Source organism: Neomonachus schauinslandi, chromosome 12 (genome assembly GCF_002201575.2).
Source record: "Neomonachus schauinslandi chromosome 12, ASM220157v2, whole genome shotgun sequence".
In the NCBI taxonomy this organism is placed as follows: Eukaryota; Metazoa; Chordata; class Mammalia; order Carnivora; family Phocidae; genus Neomonachus; species Neomonachus schauinslandi.
In genome coordinates, this window is record NC_058414.1 from 22,036,381 (window position 1) to 22,056,304 (window position 19,924).

The following is a 19,924-nucleotide window of genomic DNA, read 5'->3' on the forward strand; positions in this document are numbered from 1 at the left end:
TCCAGGTACCTGTAAATAATGTTCCTAAGTAAAATTTAATCCCTAAATAATAATATCCCCCAAAATACGGTTTTGCACCTTTTAAAATCATTGTAAATGGTATACCTATTAATCTTCTGTAATTTCCTTCCAAATGTATTTGTGATATTTATCTATTTGATACTTTTACCTCTAGTTCACTAATTTTCCTTGCAATAGAGTATCTGTTGGATGGCTACATCACTACTTTATTAATAGTTGTCCATTCTTGTGTTATTCGATGTTTGGGTTCTTGTGAATTTTTGGCTCCTAGAGATAATTCTGCTAATAATCTCTTTCCATGGCCCTTGTGCACTTATGGTGGAACTTTTCTGAGGTATGGACCTTGGCATTGAATTGCTGGGCCGAGACCACATGCTTCTTCAACTTTGTTATGTCATGGCAAATGACTGACAAAATAGGTCAAATTGATTTACACCCCTATTTCTAGTATATCAGAATTTTCATTGCTCCCTATCTAATATAATACTTGGCATTCTCAGACTTAATTTTCATCGATCTAATGGGTGTGATCATGGTTTTAATTTGCATTTCCAAGATTGCTAGTGAGGGTGAGCATCTTTTCATATGTTTATTGGCCATTTGGGTTTGCTCTTTAGTACATCTCATTTCCGCATTTTTTCCTATTTGGTTAGTCCTTTACATTTTTTTTTAACACATTGATTACTTTTCTGCCCACCTCCATTCTTTTGATCCAACATTTTTGGTAGGTTTGGGAGGCTGCACGGTATAGCTGACATTACATGGGACAGGGTGTCAGAAGACTTTGGTCCAGTTTCCAGCTTCATCACTTTCTAGCTGTGTGACTTTCAAAACTAACTTAAATCCTTTGTGACTCACATTTTTCACAAGTAATGAGGAATAATAATAATAGCAAGTTATTGTTCTATGGGAAATAACAAATGAGATCATGCAGGTGACAGGGTTTGTAAGCTGCAAATTGTTATGCAAAGGATGACTGCTATTTCAGTAATTATTATCTGTCCTTGGTTATATCCTTCTATAAAAATCAGGACAGTCCCACCAAGATATTCCCACCCCAGTCATAATCTAGGCTGAGGATGGGTTTCTGAGTGGGCAGATAAAAGACAGGAAGGTAACAAATGTCACTTTCCTCTAAGGCTTTCCCTAATTTTAAACACTGTTAACAAACTCCCCACCCCCCAAGCATGCTATGCCAGAAATTCATAGGAAAAAAGAACTAAGCTCTCCAGGTTCCCTGCCAGGTCTAGAGAGTGGTTATTTGAATTATAGTGATTAATGTTATCTATTTTTGAGTTTTAATGTGATCTTGCTATTTAGAAACAGAATGAGAACTATTTGTGGTTTAAAAGCAGTGTAAGACTGCTTTTAAAATTTATGGATATTTTCCACTCAGAGCAATTTTTCAAGTCAAGCAAGCAGTGATAAAGTGATATCTTTAGAGAGCTGTGCAGAAGCTTTCTGAATGTAAAAGATGAGTGGTCAGTTATCACAGGATAAAACTAACAACTTGACAGTACTCAACTGCTGACTTAAAAAAATGTGTATAGATGCCTAGACATTGTGTCATACCACAATTGTTGTAGATGGATTTGTAAGCAAACATTTGCCTGTTCAGATAGAACTAATTGGGTGGGATATTTATAGACTGTGCTGTATGGATGTCATTGACATGTTGTGAAATAAAAATATGAGCCACCTGGTACATGCCATCTGATGGTGCCATGCCAAGTCCTGGGATAGACTGGGCTTCAGAGCACAGAAAGAGACGTCATTAGGAGAACTGGCTCTAGCTCAAGCCCCGTTGGCCTATTTAAGAGGGAGAATTGGGAGAAGAGTCACTTGATCTCTCCCTCTCTCAATTTATTCTTTTATAAAATGGGAATTAAAACATCTCCTCCATTTCCTCTTTCACACGGCTACTGTGAGAATGAGATCATGCTTGTGAAAACACTTTTAATTTTACCAAGGAAAGGTTTTCCATAAAAATAAAATGATGCATCTTGTTTGGAAGCCAAGCACCCATTTTCATTGCCGTCTTGCCTGCAAGTTTACATTGTTTCCTATGTGGCCATTCACTTCAGGCCCTATTGGGGCCAGCTGCGTTAGGGCTATTGACCTTGGGCCTATGGGTCAAATTTGGAGTGACTGATGAGCTTGGGGTCTCCAACAGAGCTGGTCTCATAAAGACCCTATTCCCAATGAAGAGATTTCAAAGTGCAAGTGAAGGAGAGTCAGGCTGATGAAGCAGAAGTTTAAAACTGCTGGCCTGTATGAAAACATGTTCCAAGCTAACTGGTCCCTCTCTTAGTCATTGGAATCAAAATACACTACTGGATACCTCTTGGGTACTTCATTATTTTGGATAAAACAGGGCACTTTTCATAAGGCACTGCTTAAAGTGCAGTTATTTTTATACTTCTTTCTTCTGCTCCCACATTCGTTGAGTCACTGTGGTGTGCAAAACTTCCTTTTTAGTCTCTTTCACTTACCACCTGCTGTCTACCTTCCTTAACCACCATCTTGGACTAGACTAGAATAACTTACTTCACATTCCATTCTCATCCTGTAGTCTCCTCCATTAAGTTCAAACTACTCAATTTTAGACGTACTGGTCAACGCTCTTTACCAGCAGGCTTTCCAACTTATTTTTGTCTTCACCATCCAATAAGTTCCCATTCTTGTGATGCCGGTGTCTTAACTGCTCACAATTTACAACTTGCTCCTTGCCTTTTTACTTGAATTCTGCTATTCCTCTCTTCTCATGGGCACTTCCTCTCTGTGTGTAATTCCATCCCAACTGATTCATCCTTTCCTTCACTTTTTCAAAGATATCTTCCATTATTCCTGCTCCGATTGCTACTACCTCATCATATTTGTCAGTACAAATTCATCTCTGACTTTATTCCTTTGTGGGAGTTTTCTACCTGTTCCAAGTTTTCCCCACAAAATCAATAGAGTAATATTACTATGTTTAGAACTCTTCAGGTATTTAGGACACATTCGTATTGAATAAAGGATAGAAAGATTTAGAGGAAAACTGGAATAGATTTCATAGCTAAATTTGCTGCCTTTATTGTCTCTAACTTGTGTTTTCGCCAAGTCATCTAAATTTTTGCTAAAAGAAAAAAAATCTCACCCACTACTCCCATATATATATGTATAATATACATATTATATATATATTATTATTATAATAGGAAATTTTATTATGATATTGAATATTCATTCTCATTCTACTCTACAACCCCCCCAAAAAACATAATAAATTTTGACATATACTTGTGAGGGTGTACAACTCAACACTTCAATTAAATTGAAAATAACTGCCCTTAATATAGTTTATTCTCCAAAGTGAAGCATTGTGGTATACCAGATGGACAAACAGAATTGAAGCTGGGTATCTTTGGGTTGCTCTTCAAGCAAGTCATTCAACATCAGTTTCCTCATCTACAGAATGGAGATAATTGACATCTGTTCTACCTACCCTGTAGAAAAGAGGTGTCTATGAATATGTTCTGTAAATGGTATAGAACTATTGTAATGTCACATATATAAATACATCTATTAAACTTTTAAACAAATAGATGGTAATGAGTGGAAAATAAAAATATCCTAAGGATGACAAAGAATAAATAGTTTACATTTTTAAAAGGAAACTGCTGAATTTTATTAAATTACTTGACAGTTCGCTTGCAGAAATTTGAAAGGACAGATATGTTCATCCTTATAACTGAATACACTATTTCCCAGCAGGGAAGACTAGTGACTCATGAAAGTATGCTTGGATTCCTCATTCTTTTCTGGAATATAAATACAATGCACTGAGGGTAGAAGGATCAGATAGCCTGAACTGTTTGGCAGCGGTGGTGGAGGTGGAGGGTAGAACTTAGAACATCCACATGTGTGGCTCTTGGCATATTCTCTGCAATGTCACAAAGTGAGAAAGGTCTGGAGAGAAATACCCAAGAAAATAAATGGACCTTTGTCTTACTTTCTCAGGTTCCTTGATGAACCTGTTATAGGGTTCTATATCTCTTACTGCCCCAAAGTTTTCCCTTGTACCTAAATCTATTCTTTTTTTTTTTTTTTTTTTGCTTAAAAATCAAGACTATTTCTTTTATTTCTGTTCTCATCAAATAGAAACATCATTCTCTTGGATAATTTAAAGCAGTTTCTACATTTCCCAAATGGTCTCTTTAGAGTGAAAGTTATTGAATCTGCCATTAATTGGAGGAAATTCCACCTAGGAAATTCTGCACCTTCCGTGGTTCTATTGGCTTTAAACATCTGTCCGGCAGATAGCATTATTGCAGACATCCTCCCATTATGCAGAAATGCAAAAACAAATACTTAGATTATGAAGGTATTAGAGGTAGGACAAAATGCCTTCATCAGAAAAGTCTTAGTTTATTAATTCTGATATGTTACATTTTAAGTCACATTGTGAATGAAAATGAAGTGAATTGAGCCATAGCACTAAAATAAGGTTCCAATGTTTTATTTTTTTTCTAACATTATAAAACTAAGTGTGGCATATGGACAGAGCACTGACTTAGGCGTCAAGAGATTTATGTCCTTATGCTAGGTATGTCAATAATTAGTGGTGTCAACACATCTCTGGTTCTTTTTTTTTTTTTTAAAGATTGTATTTATTTATTTGAGAGAGAGAATGAGATAGAGAGAGAGAGCATGAGAGGGGGGAGGGTCAGAGAGAGAGGCAGACTCCCTGCTGAGCAGGGAGCCCGACGTGGGACTCGATCCCAGGACTCCAGGATCATGACCTGAGCCGAAGGCAGTCGCTTAACCAACTGAGCCACCCAGGCGCCCACATCTCTGGTTCTTATCCCTCATTTATTCAGCAAGTATTTATTATACTCAACTACTACTGTGACTCAGGCACAGTGTTATAAAAAGAGAAGATTGAACCAGATGATCTCTAAGGTAGTTTTTTCACTCTGAAATTCTAAGACCAAGGTTCTGGATCTACCTCTTAGCTATGTCTCCCATTGGTTCCTTCTTTTCTTCTCCTAGTTCTACCACCTGAGGTCAGGATCTTACCATCTATTGTATGAACCTTTGCAATGTTCTCTCAGCTGGTCTTCCTGCTGTCATAGCAGAAAAGACAAGGGAAGGAGAGAGGGGAAGCCTAGCATACGAAATGATTCAGTGAGCCTGTGGGATTATGGAGTTCCCTAATCCTACCCCATACAGACCTCTAGGGGTACATGGGATTCTTAATAAAACCCCTCTTCTGGTCAGTATTGGCTCAGGAACCAAGAGAGTGTGACTATTCTGCAGGTCAAGGACATTAGTACCACTGGCTGCCAAGCACTGGGCCTTGCCTTCCACCTGCTTCCCTGGCAACTCATCTTCTATATTATATTTACTGATGTTTTTTCTACTTAACATCCTTCAGTGCCTGTTCATAGAGAATAGGGTCCAAATAGTCTAGCACAGCACATAAGGCTCTCGGTCTATATTTTCATCATCTCCTGCCTCTTTCCAACCTAGTATGTGCTTCAGTTGCCCTAGCTCACAGCCATACCCCTAAATGTGCTCTGTTCTTTCCAGCCTCCTGCTACTCTCCAGGCTTTGTCCCCATTAACAAACTCCTAATTACCCTTGGAGACTGGTCTCACCTTTCTGACCTTCTTTCTGGCCACCTCCTATTGTTGACTGTTAATTACTTCTCCCAGTGTGTTAGTCTTCCTGACGGCTTAGTTCTTCAATCCACTTAACCACATTAACAGCACCTCGACTATCTGTGACCATAGTGACTACAAAATTTTAATACATATACTATTTACCTGGCATTTACAAACCCCATCTTACCTAATCTATATGAAATAGGCATTGTTACCTATACTTTATACATATGAAAACCGAGCCTAGAAGTTACATAACTTCTCTAAAGTCACACTGATAATTAGGTGAGATTTAAAAATCGAACTCAAGACTGCTACACAAATGTTAAGAATTTACAATAGTCCAGGACATATGTTGACTCGAGGACTCTTCTGTGCACCTCAAATCATATCAGTAGGAACACTTGACAAAGTATCTTTAATTCCTGAATATGAAAATGGGAGAGATGAACTGCAACATTCTTTTGATTAGTTAAGTTAGTGGAGGAAAGCAGTGAAGCAAATAATTGCAAACAGGGGAATCCACCACCAATAGCTCAGTGAACTTCCCACAGTCCTCCAAAATAGGCTGCGTAGAAGAAGGCTTTGAGAATTCTGAGGCAGAGAGGTGACAGGGCACTGCAACCCACAAAACTCAGGAACCATCCCGAAACATCAGCTCTGGTAAAAATTCTTTCAATAGCGGTGTGATCTTGGGCAAGCAATTTCACTTTCCTCGACTAGTTTCTGTTCAAGTAAAATGGAAAAGCCAGAAAACATCATGGGTAAGGTGCAGCTTTAAGAGTACCTACATCTTGGGCGGCTGCCGGAGCTGTGCCCAGCAACGCGCTCCTTCCCCCTCCCCCACACCGGCCTCGGCCCTCTCAGCGGCTGTAGAAAATGGTGAAAGAAACCACTTACTATGATGTTTTGGGGGTCAAACCCAATGCCACCCAAGAGGAATTGAAAAAGGCCTACAGGAAACTGGCCTTGAAGTACCACCCTGATAAGAATCCAAATGAAGGAGAGAAGTTTAAACAGATTTCTCAAGCTTACGAAGTACTCTCTGATGCAAAGAAAAGGGAATTATATGACAAAGGAGGAGAAGAGGCATTAAAGAAGGTGGAGCTGGTGGTGGTTTTGGCTCCCCCATGGACATCTTTGATATGTTTTTTGGAGGAGGAAGAAGGATGCAGAGAGAAAGGAGAGGTAAAAATGTTGTGCATCAGCTCTCAGTAACCTTAGAAGATTTATATAATGGTGCAACAAGAAAACTAGCTCTGCAAAAGAATGTGATTTGCGATAAATGTGAAGGCCGAGGTGGTAAGAAAGGAGCAGTCGCATGTTGTCCCAATTGCCAAGGTACTGGAATGCAAATAAGAATTCATCAGATAGGACCTGGAATGGTTCAGCAAATTCAATCTGTGTGCATGGAGTGCCAGGGCCATGGGGAATGGATCAGTCCCAATGACAGATGTAAAAGTTGCAATGGGAGGAAGATAGTTCGAGAGAAGAAGATTCTAGAAGTTCATATTGACAAAGGCATGAAGGATGGCCAGAAGACAACATCCCATGGTGAAGGAGACCAAGAACCAGGACTGGAACCAGGAGATATTATCATTGTTTTAGATCAGAAGGACCACACTGTTTTTACTCGGCGAGGAGAAGACCTTTTCATGTGTATGGACATACAGCTGGCTGAAGCACCGTGTGGCTTTCAAAAGCCAATATCTACTCTTGACAACCAAACCATCGTCATCACCTCTCACCCAGGGCAAATTGTCAAGCATGGAGATATCAAGTGTGTGCTAAATGAAGGCATGCCAATTTATTGTAGACCATATGAGAAGCGTCGCCTAATCATCGAATTTAAGGTAAACTTTCCTGAGAATGGCTTTCTCTCTCCTGATAAACTCTCTTTGCTGGAAAAACTCCTACCTGAGAGGAAGGAAGTAGAAGAGACTGATGAAATGGACCAGGTAGAACTGGTGGATTTTGATCCAAATCAGGAAGGACGGCGCCATTACAATGGGGAAGCCTGTGAGGCTGATGCACATCATCCCAGGGGTGGTGTTCAGTGTCAGACTTTTTAATGGGGCCAGTGAGTAACACTGCTGGCATTTTATATGCAGTAGTGAATGAGTGAAGGACTATAATCATAGCTCAAACTTGCTATTGTTTTTGATTTAATATTCAACTATAGTAGTGTTTTAAAAGTTAAATGAAGAATAAACTCAAATATAAAAGCTCCCCCCCCCAAAAAAAAAGGGTACCTACATCTTGCAGGAATGTGAAAGCTCTCCTACAAGGCACTGGGAAACTTCTGTGGTGCCATTAAACAGGTAAGTGACAAGCTTCTGGGGGCCTAGCCCAAGGTTCCTTGATTTTCTACAAAAGCGGTCAGTGATTCCAACACCCTAACTGTGGGCAAAAGTATACCAAGATGTTGGCATAGCCCTTTATTTCTCAGAAAGAATGAAAGCCTTCTTAATCACATTTTATAATTTCATTTCTGTGACCCGGTGCAGATGCCTAATTAAAAGCTTGGTTAAAAAAAAAAATTATGCCTAATCAGCACGCATCCAACAATTATTCACTGGCAGATGTGAATTAGTCCAGCGATCTATTTACATTTCCTTTGTGTTTGGCATTGTGTGGTAAGATATATTTAAATACTTGCATTTTACTTTGTTGGAAAGGAGAAAGAAAAGAGAATTTAAAGGCATTGATTATTTGCTGATTTGGCAAAGATGAAACAACACTTCAGATTAAAACTAGAAGTGAAGCCGCAAAAAGAAAGCATAAAAGACTGTTTTTTGCAAAGCTCCAAAGAGCAGAGGCTTTCTAAACAGCTTGCTCACTTTAATTCAGTAACATGAAATGGTCAGTGAATCTGTCATTTCTCTAAAACAATGTAATGAATTTTAAACAAACAGAAAAAAGACAAATATGTTAGAGGGATCCTATAAAATGAAAATGGGTTCTTGCATCTAAAGAGAGCTTATGATTTCACTGGAAGAAAATAAAAACAAAACAATTAAAAAATCTACCTTAAAACCTTGGCAAAATGAAAGTTTATGAAGGCAAGATAAAAAAGTAGAGTCCTTGTCCTCTCCTGTGTGTTAGAGATACACACGAGGGCAAATGCATCACACAAACATGCTCAACCACACCCAACCCGCTCTGAAAATTCAAACTACAGAAGTACCTTGTAGGGGAAGAGTCATTTTATATGGATAGTAAGCAACTTGCATGCTTATTTTCAAACAGTGTTAACAGTATTCCTGAACGAGCACGATTCTTTTTTTACATAAATGGCTCCTAGGGGCCAACGTGGCACGCTCATCCCCACCTTCTGAACTTACTCCAATACAGTATCAAATGGCTATAAAACCTCCCCTGAAATGATGGGGGACAGCTGGCTGGGGGGAGTTGGGAACTGTGCGTGGACATGCTTTCCAACAGTTTACTCAACCCACAACTGTGGATTGCCAGCCATTCTGACTGAGCAAGAAAAATGAATAACAGGGAGAGATGAAAAGGACTGGGACATCCATCTCATTTCAGACTGCTGCCTCCTGCCAAATGGTTTCAAGGGTTTGCGACCTGACCGACGGACGTACCAATACACACTTTTGAGGCAGGTCGAACCAGTGTTTTTTAGTCAAAGGAAAGTAGAATTTAGTTTTTGATACTGTGAAATTGACATTAGAAGAGGGGGAAATAACCTATTTCAAGATGCCGGATAACATTCTGCGACGTTGTTCCCTTGAATTGCTTTTGAAGAAAAAAAAATTGACTATCTGCTCCAGGGTGAGCTGGGTGCTGTCTTGAGCATCCAGACTGAAGGTGAGGGACGTCTATTTTGGGCCCGTTCAGCCATGGAAGCTCTCACCCCTAGATCTTTATCACCCTGTATGGTATTTCTGCAAAGTGTTCTGGCTGGTGCCTCCACGGCAAGCCAATCAACAATCCCTAACTGGTACTGTAACATTAGACGGTGTTGATCTACTCCTTCACTCCTCTCATATGAAAAACTGCAGAGCCCCTGCTGACTTGCTGAAACAGGGGCTGCCAGAACATTTCTCGCATATGGACTTCTGAACCGGTGTAGCATTAAGTTGCCGAGCTTCATAAAATGGCTGGCAGAAAGAACAAATGTGCCATGCTCAAAATGTGAGTGTATACTGCATACACACAGGTCCAAGGCTTGAGGAGAGAGCCCTGCTAACTTGTTAAGAGGGAAACAGACTTGGCAGATGTGAATCTTCACTGACAGACTTTTATCGTTCAAACTTGGATGCTTTTATTTCCAATTTCAGTTTCTGAAAGAGCAATATTTTATACAAGTATCAAGAAGTCAGTCTGCTCATTGGGCCATATACACCAAAGATTGCCAATTAAAAACCCTCAAACACATGGCAAAGGGGAGGAAGAAATTTTGTCTTGGCTGCACTAAAAATTTGGCATCCAGAGAAAGATGGTTACTATCTCGTTGATTTATGTGGAGAGAAAGGGAAATCAATATGGTCTCTTATAATATCAGACATCTAAGACTTCCTCCATTGGGTGTGTATCTCCCCATGACCCTTTCTATGCCAGACCCTGTACACAGATTCTTTCGGGGATGAATAATGTCACTACTCCAGAGTTTCAGGAAAATATGCAGCACTTTCCCTGCAGATAATGGGAGATTATTCTATTCTCAGATACAACAGACAAATGGCACAGAGAAAAACAACATAATCCCCTGCTGTTCCCAATGTTACAATTATTATACCATACTGAAATTGATTGGAATAAGTCAGCAGAGAATCATCCTCAAAGATTTTATTTTATTTAGTTTTTTAAATATTTATTTATTTATTTTTGAGAAAGAGAGAGAGAAAGTGACTGTGCTCCCAAGGGCGCATGACTGGGAGTGGGGTGGGTGGGCGGGGCAGATGAAGAGAGAAAAGGAGAGAAGCAGACTCCCTGAGGAGTGCAGAGCCTGACCCTGGTCTTGCTTAATCCTGGGCTTGATCCCAAGACCCTGAGACCATGACCTAGTGGAAATCAAGAGTAGGACATTTCCTCGAGGATTTTAAACTGTCCCTCCCTCTACCACCACCACTGATCATATATCTATGTGAATAGATCCAGGTTTCTATGTTACTTTGCTCACTTAAAGGTTACAATACATTTTACGTTCCAGTCAAATATAGTTAATGATAAAGTCAGAAACAATGAAAATTTCTTGCTTTCTAAACTCAAATCTAGTAATAATTTCATAATTATAATATTAGCACTTTATTTTATTTCAAGTTCTTGCAAATCATAGTAAAATGCAAGAATCATAACCACATAGTCCCAGATTAATTAACTGAAAAGTAAAAGTCTTACATAGCCTCTTGATTTTTTTGGTCCAGATAATGCAAAGACAGTCCATTAAATCCTTTCTACTGAAAAAATACATTTTTGGAGGTCACAGAGCAATGACCAAATTCGCTAATAATAAAGCTACTATTTATGTGCTAAGAATAGTAAAACTGTGCCAAAAGCTCTGCCAACCACTTTAGAGACTTAATCTCATTTAATCCTTGGGATAACCTGATGGAGAATATACTATGCCCATTTTGCAGAAGTGGACATAGCTTAGAGATACTAAGTATCACATTTGCAAAGTAGCAGAGCTGCCTCAGTCTCTATGTTTGGGGTTACATTCAGGCCTGTGTGTTAACTATATGCATGCTTGGTTATATAAATTTATGAAATTTCAAGATTCATTTGATCTGTTTATTTGGCATTTCTTTTTTTTTAAAAGATTTGTTTTATTTATTTGAGACAGAGAGCGCATTTGTGAGCATGTACTGGGGGGGTGGGCAAAGGGAAAGGGAGACAAGCAGGTCCCCGCCCCCCACCCCCCCACACACTAAGCGCTCACCGTGGAGGCTTGAGCCTGAGATCATGATCTGAGTCGAAATCAAGAGTCAGAGACGTTCAACCAACTGAGCCACCCAGGCACCCCTGGCATTTCTTTTTTTTTTTTTTATTATTTTTGCGAGAGAGAGAGAGAGAGAGAGAGAGAGAGAGAGAATGAGAGAGAGCACGAGAGGGAGGAGGGTCAGAGGGAGAAGCAGACTCCCTGCTGAGCAGGGAGCCCGATGTGGGACTCCATCCCGGGACTCCAGGATCATGACCTGAGCCGAAGGCAGTCGCTTAACCAACTGAGCCACCCAGGCGCCCCAGGTGCCCCTGGCATTTCTTAAGACATACTACAAGTTAATCATGTGGAGCTTGTTCACCTAATTTCACATTTTGACTGCCTGAACTGAATAGCAATTTTGGCATAATGTAAACATACATGATATTTTATGATGACATACCAGTCTAGTTTTTATGCACAACTTGTAGCCCACAAGAAGAAATCACCCAAATATAGAATTACCTATATTTGAATGGGCTAGTCAGCTGCCCAAGTGTAAAGGAAGTACATCAAAACAAAATACAGACAAAATAACAAGCTACAAAAGAGGACCATTGAGGATATAACTTTGAGGTCATAAACATCTAATAAATACAGGAAAAAAAACAAAAATAGTTTAAGGTATTTTATGAGATGTTTAAGCTTTGAAAATCTGGCTGTCATAAATCCCAAAAGACAGAACTAGTAGGAATAGGACTATGTATCCCAATTAATTGAAATCAGGGTGGATCATTTGAATGGACCCCAGTATGGGAGGGGCAACCTCATTAGCTAATATCTAGAACATAGGAAACATTTAGTTGTTGCTGCTTTTTTTTTGTACATTGTATTTTCTATTTTAATTACACAGACATGCTAACTTTTCTACATAAACAATAATCGATGATTGTTGAAGGCATGTAATTGTAAACCATTTGCATTTTGACTTCTACTCAGGAAACTGACACACAGAAAGCATAAAGTCACACTTGATTACATAATTACTGGCCTATGGAAGCAAGAGATCCAACGATTTAGTTAATGAATAATATAAAAATACAGTCAGGAGATCATAAATATTTATTACTACATCAAAAGTCTGCTAGTCAATCTTTCAATAATTCCTTCAGCATAAAATACTTGAGTCAGGATATTGGAAAAAAATATTAATTAAAATTCAGACTTAGCTCTGAGAGGATAGGAAATAGGAACTATATCACATATTTTCTGCTATGAACTGTCTTTATCTAATTTTTGTCTTAGTTTTATTTTTCCCTATGGGTTTGATTGTAGGTTCTTAAGTTTATTTGCCTACTAAATACGCAATTATCATGTTAAATCTGACAAGGCATTTACCTGCTTTGTGAAGAAAGATTAAAGCTAAGAAGAAGAATTTTGTTTTTTTGTAAAGGCAAAGCAAATACTAAAATAAGCTCTAGTACCTATTTTACTTAATTAAATATTTTTCTTTGTTCAGCCAAAATGTTCTCACAGATCCGTTACTAATTTTTTTAAGTTAGAAAAGATGCACCTCACTATTTTTAACAATAATTTTACTAACTGTGGTTGATTGACTCAACATGTGCAAAAGATAACTGTAGTTATGAGACATCTTGTATATCCTCTATATACAAAATATTCATCTTTATTTTCAATACCCTACAAACTAGAGAAATACTTAAAATGTTAACTTTGTTATCTGTGAGAATGATCATATCATTGGCATGAGTGAAAATTCATGGTGTGCCACCACTTACCACAAATAATTTGGTAAACTCTAGTGGAGGGGGGGCGCTTGCAAACACAGAGGTGAGGGGCTAGAGATACAAATTTTGGAGTCACGACCATAGAGACCTAGGTCCTAAGCTTTTACTTCCTGATTTCTTTTGTACGGATTTTGTATCAAAATGATTTTTCAACCTCAATGCTTTCATTAAGCAGCAATTAATTAGTTCTTCTATTTTCACTAATTTAACTATTAATGAGAGTTTTTTTTTTTAAGATTTTATTTATTTATTTGACAGAGAGATAGAGAGAGAGAACAAGTAGGCAGAGAGGCAGGCAGAGGGAGAAGCAGGCTCCCTGCCGAGCAGGGAGCCCGATGCGGGGCTCGATCCCAGGACCCTGGGATCATGACCTGAGCCGAAGGCAGCTGCTTAACCAACTGAGCCACCCAGGCGCCCCTAATGAGAGTTTTTTAATCAGCATGGATTAACCAGTATAACCCATAGTAGGTTAATGTATTTTTAATCATAATACAATAATATTGATGCTTTAGTAGGCATGCAAAAATGTTTATGGGGTCCCTACCGTGTGCTCTGGGAAGGGCCCAACAGATGTAACGATGAGTCAGATATAGTCCCTAGCCTTAAAATACTATTAACTATAACTCTAGCTGGCAAGAAAACTAGCATATAGTTATCATGGATAAATGTGTGGTTCTTTTTCAGTATTTCAGTGAAATATTAAAAACAAGCAGTGCTCACCAAAGTACCAAACAAAACAAAACTAAAGAGAGAGAGAGACTTTTATCCTTTAACTTTGGGGTAATATAGAAAACAGCTATCTTTTTCTCACTTATTTCTCATTTATTTAGTGGGCATCCAGTATAGCATCAACACAGAGTAAGGGATCAAGAACATTTGCTGTAGGCAAAAATTTGTAGCCGTGCAATATCTTTAAAAAGTATGAGCTATCCAAAAGTGCAGTGAGTTGGGAAACGGTGCTAGGTAGAAAGGGGTATTTCCAAGGAAGTACCACTTGAAGGAGGATGAAGATTGGGGTGGTGGTCTGCGACTGGGGCAGGGAATGCGACAGGGGAGGTGGTCTCACACTACTTTATTAGTTGACTTTTGCTCTTTTATTTTATTTTATTTTTTTTATTTTATTTTTTTTTCTTGTAGTGAGAACTTTTATTTTTATTTGTTTTATTTTTTTTTTTTATTAAATTTTTTTTTTTTTTATTCTTATGTTAATCCCCATACATTACATCATTAGTTTTAGATGAAGTGTTCCATGATTCATTGTTTGTGCATAACACCCAGTGCTCCATGCAGAACGTGCCCTCCTCAGTACCCACCACCAGGCTAACCCATCCTCCCACCCCCCTCCCCTCTAGAACCCTCAGTTTGTTTTTCAGAGTCCATCGTCTCTCATGGTTCGTCTACCCCTCCGATTTCCCCCGCTTCATTCTTCCCCTCCCGCTACCTTCTTCTTCTTCTTTTTTTTTTTTTTTCTTAACATATATTGCGTTATTTGTTTCAGAGGTACAGATCTGAGATTCAACAGTCTTGCAAAATTCACAGCGCTTACCAGAGCACATACCCTCCCCAGTGTCTATCACCCAGTCACCCCATCCTTCCCACCCCACCCCCCACTCCAGCAACCCTCAGTTTGTTTCCTGAGATTAAGAATTCCTCATATCAGTGAGATCATATGATACTTGTCTTTCTCTGATTGACTTATTTCACTCAACATAATACCCTCCAGTTCCATCCACGTCGTTGCAAATGGCAAGATCTCGTTCCTTTTGATGGCTGCATAATATTCCATTGTATATATATACCAGATCTTCTTTATCCATTCATCTGTTGATGGACATCTTGGCTCTTTCCACAGTTTGGCTATTGTGGACATTGCTGCTATAAACATCGGGGTGCACGTACCCCTTCGGATCCCTACTTTTGTATCTTTGGGGTAAATACCCAGTAGTGCAATTGCTGGATCATATGGTAGCTCTATTTTCAACTTTTTGAGGAACCTCCATACAGTTTTCCAGAGTGGCTGCACCAGCTTGCATTCCCACCAACAGTGTAGGAGGGTTCCCCTTTCTCCGCATCCCCGCCAACATCTGTCATTTCCTGACTTGTTAATTTTAGCCATTCTGACAGGTGTGAGGTGGTATCTCATTGAGGTTTTGATTTGGATTTCCCTGATGCCGAGCGATACTGAGCACTTTTTCATGTGTCTGTTGGCCATTTGGATGTCTTCTTTGGAAAAATGTCTTTTCATGTCTTCTGCCCATTTCTTGATTGGATTCTTTGTTCTTTGGGTGTTGAGTTTGATGAGTTCTTTATAGATTTTGGATACTAGCCCTTTATCTGATATGTCATTTGCAAATATCTTCTCCCATTCTGTTGGTTGTCTTTTGGTTTTGTTGACTGTTTCTTTTGCTGTGCAAAAGCTTTTTATCTTGATGAAGTCCCAATAGTTCATTTTTGCCCTTGCCTCCCTTGCCTTTGGCGATGTTTCTAGGAAGAAGTTGCTTCGGTTGAGGTCAAAGAGGTTGCTGCCTGTGTTCTCCTTTAGGATTTTGATGGACTCCTGTCTCACATTGAGGTCTTTCAACCATTTGGAGTCTATTTTTGTGTGTGGTGTAAGGAAATGGTCCAGTTTCATTCTTCTGCATGTGGCTATCCAATTTTCCCAACACCATTTGTTGAAGAGACTGTCTTTTTTCCATTGGACATTCTTTCCTGCTTTGTCAAAGATGAGTTGACCATAGAGTTGAGGGTCCATTTCTGGGCTCTCTATTCTGTTCCATTGATCTATGTGTCTGTTTTTGTGCCAGTACCATGCTGTCTTGATGATGACAGCTTTGTAATAGAGCTGGAAGTCCGGAATTGTGATGCCGCCGGCTTTGCTTTTCTTTTTCAACATTCCTCTGGCTATGCGGGGTCTTTTCTGGTTCCATACAAATTTTAGGATTATTTGTTCCATTTCTTTGAAAAAAGTGGATGGTATTTTGATGGGGATTGCATTGAATGTGTAGATTGCTCTAGGTAGCATTGACATCTTCACAATATTTGTTCTTCCAATCCATGAGCATGGAATGTTTTTCCATTTCTTTGTGTCTTCCTCAATTTCTTTCATGAGTATTTTATAGTTTTCTGAGTACAGATCCTTTGTCTCTTTGGTTAGATTTATTCCTAGGTATCTTATGGTTTTGGGTGCAATTGTAAATGGGATCGACTCCTTAATTTCTCTTTCTTCTGTCTTGTTGTTGGTGTATAGGAATGCCACTGACTTCTGTGCATTGATTTTATATCCTGCCACTTGACTGAATTCCTGTATGAGTTCTAGCAGTTTTGGGGTGGAGTCTTTTGGGTTTTCCACATAAAGTATCATATCATCTGCAAAGAGTGAGAGTTTGACTTCTTCCTTGCCAATTTGGATGCCTTTGATTTCTTTTTGTTGTCTGATTGCTGTGGCTAGGACTTCCAATACTATGTTGAATAGCAGTGGTGATAGTGGACATCCCTGCCGCGTTCCTGACCTTAGGGGGAAAGCTCTCAGTTTTTCCCCATTGAGAATGATATTCGCTGTAGGTTTTTCATAGATGGCTTTTATGATATTGAGGTATGTACCCTCTATGCCTATACTCTGAAGAGTTTTGATCAAGAAAGGATGCTGTACTTTGTCAAAGGCTTTTTCTGCATCTATTGAGAGGATCATATGATTCTTGTTCTTTCTTTTGTTAATGTATTGTATCACATTGATTGATTTGCGGATGTTGAACCAACCTTGCAGCCCAGGGATAAATCCCACTTGGTCATGGTGAATAATCCTTTTAATGTACTGTTGGATCCTATTGGCTAGTATTTTGGTGAGAATTTTTGCATCCATGTTCATCAGGGATATTGGTCTGTAATTCTCCTTTTTGATGGGGTCTTTGTCTGGTTTTGGGATCAAGGTAATGCTGGCCTCATAAAACGAGTTGGGAAGTTTTCCTTCCATTTCTATTTTTTGGAACAGTTTCAGAAGAATAGGTATTAATTCTTCTTGAAATGTTTGGTAGAATTCCCCTGGGAAGCCATCTGGCCCTGGGCTTTTGTTTTTGGGAGATTTTTGATGACTGCTTCAATTTCCTTAGTGGTTATAGGTCTGTTCAGGTTTTCTATTTCATCCTGGTTCAGTTTTGGTAGTTGGTACATCTCTAGAAATGCATCCATTTCTTCCAGGTTATTTAATTTGCTGGCATAGAGTTGCTCATAATATGTTCTTATAATTGTTTGTATTTCTTTGGTGTTGGTTGTGATCTCTCCTCTTTCATTCATGATTTTGTTGATGTGGGTCATTTCTCTTCTCTTTTTGATAAGTCTGGCCAGGGGTTTATCAATCTTGTTAATTCTTTCAAAGAACCAGCTCCTAGTTTCATTGATCTGTTCTACTGTTCTTTTAGTTTCTATTTCATTGATTTCTGCTCTGATCTTGATTATTTCTCTTCTCCTGCTGGGTTTAGGCTTTATTTGCTGTTCTTTCTCCAGCTCCTTTAGGTGTAGGGTTAGGTTGTGTACTTGAGACCTTTCTTGCTTCTTGAGAAAGGCTTGTATTGCTATATACTTTCCTCTTAGGACTGCCTTTGCTGCATCCCAAAGATTTTGAATAGTTGTGTTTTCATTTTCATTGGTTTCCATGTATTTTTAATTCTTCTTTAATTTCCTGGTTGACCCATTCGTTCTTTAGTAGGATGCTCTTTAGCCTCCATGTATTTGAGTTCTTTCTGACTTTTGTCTTGTGATTGAGCTCTAGTTTCAAAGCATTGTGGTCTGAAAATAGGCAGGGAATGATTCCAATCTTTTGGTACCGGTTGAGACCTGATTTATGACCTAGGATGTGATCTATTCTGGAGAATGTTCCATGGGCACTAGAGAAGAATGTGTATTCCGTTGCTTTGGGGTGGAATGTTCTGAATATGTCTGTAAAGTCCATTTGGTCCAGTGTGTCATTTAAAGTCTTTATTTCCTTGTTGATCTTTTGCTTAGATGATCTGTCCATTTCAGTGAGGGGGGTGTTAAAGTCCCCCACTATTATTGTATTGTTGTCGATGTGTTTCTTTGCTTTTGTTATTAATTGGCTTATATAATTGGCTGCTCCCATGTTAGGGGCATAGATATTTACAATTGTTAGATCTTCTTGTTGGATAGATCCTTTAAGTATGATATAGTGTCCTTTCTCATCTCTTATTACAGTCTTTGGTTTAAAAGCTAATTTGTCTGATATAAGGATTGCCACCCCAGCTTTCTTTTGGTGTCCATTAGCATGGTAAATGGTTTTCCACCCCCTCACTTTCAATCTGGGGCTGTCTTTGGGTCGAAAATGAGTCTCTTGCAGACAGCATATCGATGGGTCTTGTTTTTTAATCCAGTCTGATAGCCTGTGTCTTTTGATTGGGGCATTGAGCCCATTTACATTCAGGGTAACTATTGAAAGATAGGAATTTAGTGCCATTGTATTGCCTGTAAGGTGACTGTTACCGTATATTGTCTGTGTTCCTTTCTGGTCTATGTTGCTTTTGGGGTCTCTCTTTGCTTAGAGGACTCCTTTCAAGATTTCCTGTAGGGCTGGTTTTGTGTTTGCAAATTCCTTTAGTTTTTGTTTGTCCTGGAAGCTTTTTATCTCTCCTTCAATTTTCAATGACAGCCTAGCTGGATATAGTATTCTTGGCTGCATATTTTTCTCGTTTAGTGCTCTGAATATATCCTGCCAGTCCTTTCTGGCCTGCCAGGTCTCTGTGGATAGGTCTGTTGCCAATCTAATGTTTCTACCCTTGTAGGTTACATATCTCTTCTCCCGAGCTGCTTTCAGGATTTTCTCTTTGTCTATGAGACTCGTAAGTTTTACTATTAGATGTCGGGGTGTTGACCTATTTTTATTGATTTTGAGAGGGGTTCTCTGTGCTTCCTGGATTTTCATGCCTGTTTCCTTCCCCAAATTAGGGAAGTTCTCTGCTATAATTTGCTCCATTATACCTTCTGCCCCTCTCTCTCTTTCTTCTTCTTCTGGGATCCCAATTATTCTAATGTTGTTTCGTCTTATGGTATCGCTTATCTCTCGAATTCTGCCCTCGTGATCCAGTAGTTGTTTATCTCTCTTTTTCTCAGCTTCTTTATTTTCCATCATTTCATCTTCTATATTACTGATTCTCTCTTCTGCCTCATTTATTCTAGCAGTTAGCGCCCCCATTTTTGATTGCACCTCATTAATAGCCTTTTTGATTTCTACTTGGTTGGATTTTAGTTCTTTTACTTCTCCAGAAAGGGTTTCTCTAATAACTTCCATATTTTTTTCAAACCCAGCTAGTATCTTTAAAGTGATGATTCTGAACTCTAGATCTGACATTGTACTAATGTCCGTATTGAGTAGGTCCCTGGCAGTCGGTACTACCTCTTGTTCTTTTTGTTGAGGTGATTTTTTCCGTCTTGTCATTTTGTGCAGAGGAGAATAGATTAATGAGAGAACAAAATGCTAGCAGAGTAACAACGTCCCCAGAAAATATACTCTAAACAAATCAGAAAAAACCTGAAGCAGTGGGAAAAGAAAGGGAAAGAGA

At 39.0% G+C, this 19,924-nt stretch overlaps 1 protein-coding gene and 1 pseudogene across 1 annotated transcript in view; one reads left to right on the forward strand and one right to left on the reverse strand.

Moving 5' to 3' along the window:
* Positions 1-19,924, reverse strand: part of MAGI2 (membrane associated guanylate kinase, WW and PDZ domain containing 2) — a 1,351,041-nt gene that overhangs the window by 216,813 nt on the left and 1,114,304 nt on the right. The window lies entirely within an intron of this gene.
* LOC110579847 lies at positions 6,549-7,741 on the forward strand (annotated as a pseudogene).